Raw genomic sequence first — 7,248 nt, forward strand, 5'->3', positions numbered from 1 at the left:
AATTCGAAGGCCTAGCTCAGAATTCTGTTTATTTTCATTCATAGTTTAGTGACTGTCATAACTTAAATGTACGCTTTACAAAGATAGAAGAGATCTAAATGGAAGAAGTGCCTTATTGGCTATACTTCCTAAATCATGGGGCTCATTTTTCAATCCCACCCACCAATTATGCAAAAAATTTTCCTTTAAATTTGGCCAGTAAATTTCCATCTTCCCTGATATCAGTGACTCATCCATGCAAACTAACTGGGTAGTGTTGCTGTTTACTATTTTTAACAAGTGGACTCAGAAGATCTTATTTGGAAGATTTTAAAATTCCAAGTTCCTTAAATGTGGAGATATGAGTTTTTTTATAGGTGAAACACACTGTTTATGACAACTAAATCATTAATGAGAGAAACATTCCCGAAATGCTTTTTTCATAACATGAGTTTCTTTCCAAAGCATTTCCTTTCTCATCCATTATTAAAAAGTGACCTTTACCTTGAAGGAGCAAATCAAGTTTGCTTATTTTTTCAAATATCTGCTAGATAACACACTACTGGTAGCTACTTGTCATCACAAAAAAAGGTCAGCAAACCTGGCAAGTGAGGGGTTTGGGGGTTTTTTCTTTTAATAAAGAAAACAATGTATAATTAATCTTAAATTTGACATGTTAACTTTCTGTAACATAACCAGCAAACCTCTGTGTTATGCAAAAGAATTTCAAGTTCACTGCTCCACATCATTAGAAAGTATTGTAAGAACTTTTTAAATAGAAGGTAATATAATTTCTGAATCCCCTTACTCACATACTAACTTAACACTGCAGCATCCTGAAAGTGAACACACAGCTGCGGTGTGCAGCCAGTTCCTCTGAGTGTGGAACTCACACTCTTGCCCTGGGGAGGTGGAGCCTTGGGTAGAGGTTCCTAACCTGTAACCACCTGAAATACAGTCTATATGATGATGCCAGGGACAAGCTATGTATTCAATATTCATAAAGCTTAATTTATTATATTTTTAGCTAAAAGTCTAAAAATAGAAGTTCTAGTACTTTCTTCTTGCATCTCAGTCTCTGAGCTGTACATACCATGGATACTAAGGTCTTAATTGATTTGAATAATGTGTTTTTTATTTTTCTAATTGACTGTGAAAGGCCAATAGTTTAAATGGAAAAGTTTATTACTTAACATTTCGATTGTCTTTATGAACATAGTGGGCTATTATATAGAGCGTGGTGTCCACAAAGTCTTTAAATTTTCCAAGAACAATTAAAAGTAAAAGAACATAAAGCCTAGGAAATAACTAAGGATAAATTAAAATAAAAAATTTATTTTCAAGGAACATTGTTAAAATAAAAACAAATTCTGAAAACAAAAAAAAACTTTTCTCTACAGATCTTTTCTAAAATATTAAACTACCTGAGATGAAGGGCAATCTGTATTACAACATGGTATTGGAGCCAGACTTCCTGCTGATCTATGAACACACAGCCCTTGGACTTTCATGTCTGAGTTTTCACAAGAAGAACCTAGGCACAGCCTTTCCTGGTTCACTAAGAATGTCATTCTCCCTGCAATTAAAAGATGCATTTGATTTCTATTAATACCACAATGATCATGTTGTCTTGTGATCATTACTCAAAAAGCTCAACCAATTGAAATTAAATACAAACAAAAATGTAATTGAAGACTACTGAGACTTATAAATAGTCTGAAATGAGCATCTAAGAAATAAAATACTGAAAACACTAGTTTTTGACATTTTGTTTTAGTTGGTTTTTCACAAAATTGTTATATAAAATTAGAAGACTATAACAAAGGGCTATAAAAGCAAAAGCAAATGAAATTACTACAATTGGGCCATATGAAACTACCAAGAAATAACAAGTTGCCAGAAATTTTAAACAATTTTTCTATGTTTGCAAGGATACATATTCTTATAGTTTGTGCTTACTGATTAAACAACTAACACATCACCTATTATATTCATTGTTATAAGGACAAATTTCAAAAATACAGTCAATTCTTATTAGTCTCAGTAGTTATGTTCTATGAATTCACTGCAAACATTGAATTAGAGAATACTGAACCATTGCTCCTAGGGAAACACAGGGCTAGGTTCCTGCAGACCTCTGGTCACAACATTTTCATCAGTCATTCAATACATAATCTTGTTTTATGTGGGTTTCTGTTTAAATATATCTCATTTAACATATATACAGGTGATTAATTAACATTGAATTCATGGCCTACAGCCCTATAACTTATGCTTGAAAGAAACTTAACTGACACAGATACAGGCATGCCTCACAGATACCGCGGATTCAGTTCCAAACTACTGCAATAAAGTGAATATCCCAATAAAGAGAGTCACATGAATTTTTTGGTTTCCCAGGGCCTATAAAAGTTATGTTTACACTACCCTGTAGTCTATTAAGTGCGCAATAGCATTATGTCTAAAAATATGTACGTACTTTAATTAAAAAATACTTTACTGCTAAAAATTGCTAAACATCATCTGAGCCTTTAGTGAGTCATAATCTGTTTGCTGCTGAAGGGTTTTGCCTATATGTTGACGGCTGCTGACTGATCAGGGTGGTGGTTGCTGAGGTTGAGTGGCTGTGGCAGTTTCCTAAAATAAGACAACAGTGAAGTTTGCTCCATCAATTGACTGCTTCTTTAATGAATGATTTCTCTAGCATGCAGTGCTGTTTGATAGCATTCTACCCACAGTAGAACTTCTTTCAAAATTGGAATCAGTCATCTCAAACTCCACCACTACTTTATCGACTAAGTTTATGTAATATTCTACATCCTTTGTTATGTTAACAATCTTCACAGCATCTTCACCAGGAGTAGATTCCACTTCAAGAAACCACTTTCTTAGCTCATTCATAAGAAGCAACTCCTCATCAGTGTAAGTTTTATCGTGATATTGCATCAATTCAGTCACATCTTCAAGCTTCACTTCTAATTCTAGTGTTCTTGCTGTTTCCACCACATCTGCAGTTACTTCCTCTACTAAAGTCTTGAACCCCTCAGGTCATCTGTGAGGGTTGGAATCAAATTTTTTCCAAACTCCTGTTAATGTTGATATGTTGACCTTTTCCCATGAATCGCAAAAGTTCTTAATGGTATTTAGAATGGAGAATCCTTTCCAGAAGGTTTTCAATGTACTTTGCCCAGATCCATCAGAGAAATTACTATCTATGCTAGTTATAGCCTTATGAAATGTATTTCTTAAATAATAAGACTTGAAAGTCTAAATTACTCTTTGATTCATGGGCTGCAGAATGGATGTTGTGTTAGCAGGCATGAAAACAACATCAGCCTCATTGTACACCTCCATCAGCACTCCTGGGTAACCAGGTGCATTGTCACTGAACAGTAAATATTTTGAAAGGAATCTTTCTTTCTGAGCAGTAGGTCTCAACAGTGGGCTTAAAATATTCAGTAAACCATGTTGTCGACAGATATGCTGTCATCCAGGCCTTGTTATTCCATTTATAGAGCACAGGCTGAGTAGATTTAGCATAATTCTTAAGGGCCCTAGAATTTTCACAATGGTAAATGAGCACCAACTTCAAGTCACCAGCTTTACTAGCCCCCAACAAGAGAGTCAGCTTGTCCTTTGAAGCTGGAAGCCAGACATTGAGTTCTCCTCTCTAGCTATGAAAGCCCTAGATGACATCTTCTTCCAAAAGCTGGCTGTTTCATCTATATTGAAAATCTATTGTTTAATGTAGCCACCATCATTAATGATATTAGGTAGATCTTCTGGATAACTTGTTGCACCTTCTACAACAGCACGTGCTACTTCACCTTGCACTTCTATGTTATAGAGATGGCTTCTTTCCTTCAACCTCATGAACCCAACCTCATGAACTGACCTCTGCTAGCTCCAGACTTTTCTTCTGTAGCTTCTTCACTTCTCTCAGCCTTCACAGAATTAAAGAAAGGTAGGGCCCTGCTCTGGATTAGGCTTTGGCTTAAGGGAATATTGTGTCTGGTTTGATCTTCTATTCAGACCACTAAAACTTTCTCCCTATCAGCATAAGGCTGTTTCACTTTCTTTTCATTCACGTATTCACTACAGTAGCACTTTTGATTTCCTTCAAGAACTTTTCCTTTGCATTCACAACTTGGCTAACTTTTTGGCACAAGAGGCCTAGCTTTTGGCCTATCTTGGCTTTCAACATGCCTTCCTCATTAAGCTTAATCATTTCTAGCTTTTGATTTAAAGCGGGAGATGTGTGACTCTTCCTTTCACTTGAACGCTTAGAAGCCATCGTAGGATTGTTAATTGCCCTAATTTCAATATTATTGTGTCTCAGGGAACAGGGAGACCCAAGGAGAGGGAGAGAGATGGCGGAATGGGGAGAACAGCTGATGGTGAAGCAGTCAGAACACGCACAATATTTATCCAGTAAGTTTGCCGTCTTATATGGACACAGTTCACGGAGTCCCAAAATAATTACAGTAGTAATAGCAAAGATCCCTGATTACAATCACCACAACAAACATAGTAATAATGAAAAAGTTTGAAATATCATGAGAATTAACAAAATGTGACACAGAGACAGGAAGTGAGCAAATGCTGTTGGAAAATGGCGCTGATAGACTTGGCAACTCAATGCAGGGTTGCCACAAACCTTCAACTTGTAAGAAATGCAGTATCCGCAAGACACAATAAAGTGAAATGCAATAAAATGAGATATGCAAATATTTTCTCCATGGGGCACATCACCCCCATCACCTCCATGGGGCACATCTTGAATGCCTTCCTGCATTTAAGAACACTAGCCAGAAATTCAACATTGCCATTGGAGGCCATTTAAAGAACAAAATCACCAACAAAAAAACCCCATAAAAATGTAAAAACATGACACTAAATAGACCATGAAAAGGATACTTGTTTACAGAAGAAGAGCTGAAACAAGAAGATAGAGCATTGCTTTGTTCAGCCTCAGCTGGGGACATGGCCTAGACAACTCAAATTTTTTGCAACTTTAAGCACATCCATGAATGATTGTGAAAGTGCTATGAGTATTGATTTGGGTCTTAATGAATCAATTTTAGCAAGTAGGTGAATTTTCACATATGGAATTTATGAACAATGAGAATCAGCTATTGCTTGTAAAACTTAAAATACTAAATTAAGAGAATAGGAAAGTGAAAGATGATTCTTTTTTTGTTGACAAGTTTTATTAAAAATGGGAAGAAAGTATTCCAGTAAAAATGGCAGATATTTATTAAGAATTTATTATGAACAAAATGGGATTTTGTTAAGCACTTAGCAGGGTTTTAATTTCAATAACCCACTGAGGTGGTTTATATTATTATGCCCATATAAAGATGAGAAAACTGAGGTTTAGAAGAGAAATCATATTTTCCAAGCTCATTCAGCTGCTAATTGGCTGAGCTAGAACTCAGTGTACACTCAAAAGATCAGAGCGCTCCTGCAACTCCATGAACTATGACCTTCCTAAATTTAATCCTAGTCACTAATTTTGAAATAGATTGATAAATTTACCATAATGTCACTTTTTTGGCCAGAACTCAGCTGCATTTTTCAAACAGTTTTTCCTTTGTTCAGGTTCTTGTAAACTTTTCATCTAAATTATTAATCTTAACCATGCACAAATATTCTGTTGACATTCTTATAAACTCTGGAATATAAAAGAACATCATGTAGCCCTTCAGATAACACAGTCCTTTTTTCTTATATTTGTGCAGGAACACACTCTTTTGAGTTTACAGTAATTTCTCAAAAAGAAATTAGGAAATGTGTTCTTCCAGGAACACAGATGGTATATAAACACTTGTTGCAGCTTAAACATGCAGCTAACTCTTCTTTATATTTTATCATAAGTAATGGGAGATTTTGTCACTTCTCTGTTCAAAAAGTTTCAACAATTCCTTATTATCCATAGAGCAAGGTCACACTCCTCAGCCTGGTATTAAGAGTCTCTACAATAGGAATCCAACTTCCAGACTTACCCCCCATAGACCATAGTATTTCCTCAATGCTTACTCGGCACTATTCAGCCCCTTCCACTTGCTGCTACCCCAGAACACACTTTCCCTCCAACTCCTAGACCACTTCTCACACCATTTCTTCTGCTTGCCTCTCTTACCCTCCAGTGTCTACAGATGTCAAAATATAGCTTCCTTCATAAGACCCTCTCAGTATCTCCAGGTCATAATTAATTTATTCCATCTCCATATACTCCTATATGTCCTTGTCTTTAAGAAACTGCCTACGCATTGTAGGTGCCCTACAAATGTTAGTTAACTGAAATGAAAGGAAAGAGTCATAAAGATCTGGGACTTAGACCTATCTCTTAGGACATCTTCTAAACAGGAAAGCTGAGATATCATTGCTGACTCTTGTTGAAAAATGGAGACAGACTAGCTATTTGGTAATCAATCAGTAACTTGACACTTAAAATACAGGTTTTGAAGCTCTTTGTTTTTGCTGGCACTCTCTACACAATCCTAGCTGCCTGTAAAGATATTTACTACCCATAGATTTGGTAAATCTAAATCTTGGGCTGATGAGATCTAAACCACGTTAGGAACTATCTTCTGATCTGTAAAGTATGCAGATTTCATTTATGGTGCTCTTATGAACAAAAACATGCCTATGTCCTTGCACTTAACTCCCAGTATGAGAGTGAAGGGTGACTAACAGCACCTTCTCCATGAAGTGGAGGGTGTATTGAGGCAGTAGTAAATGGAATGGGGAATACTCCAAGAAATGGAGCTTTCAAAGGTAGGTTGGGATGAGATGGTACAGAGACTTATTGAACAGTGAAAGATGTTTGGGCTTCATTCCGAAAGGACTCATTGGAGAATTTAAGCAAGGATATGACATACTCATGTTAACATTTTTTTAAAACAGATTTGTCTTTTAAACATGGCAACATGAAGCACTACCTGGAAAAGAAATTATTAGCAGGAGAGTTTAAGTTATATACCTTATTAACCCTCCTGGTGGGATAGGAAAAGTGTAGCTTTCCAAAAATATTCCACTAGGGAGGCAATCTTAGGAGGAAGGAAAGCTGCTGGGTCTCAGGACATTTTCTCTAACCCATTTGGAAGATTGTTTCATTCTTCAGCTTCCAATGTCCTAAATGAGCTATTGCCCCAAAGAACAGCATTTCACCACTGATAAATTTTTACTCTTTCCTGAAGATTTTGAGCGAGTTACAAACTATTCATTATTGATGGGGAAACCTGTTTCGGTGAATTTGCGCTTGAG

General features: G+C 36.2%; 1 pseudogene; it reads right to left on the reverse strand.

Moving 5' to 3' along the window:
- Positions 1–1,761: 1,761 nt before the first annotated feature.
- On the reverse strand, positions 1,762–4,776 carry LOC125963826 (tigger transposable element-derived protein 1-like; annotated as a pseudogene).
- Positions 4,777–7,248: the final 2,472 nt, after the last annotated feature.

This window comes from Orcinus orca, chromosome 3 (genome assembly GCF_937001465.1).
Source record: "Orcinus orca chromosome 3, mOrcOrc1.1, whole genome shotgun sequence".
NCBI classification, from domain to species: domain Eukaryota; kingdom Metazoa; phylum Chordata; class Mammalia; order Artiodactyla; family Delphinidae; genus Orcinus; species Orcinus orca.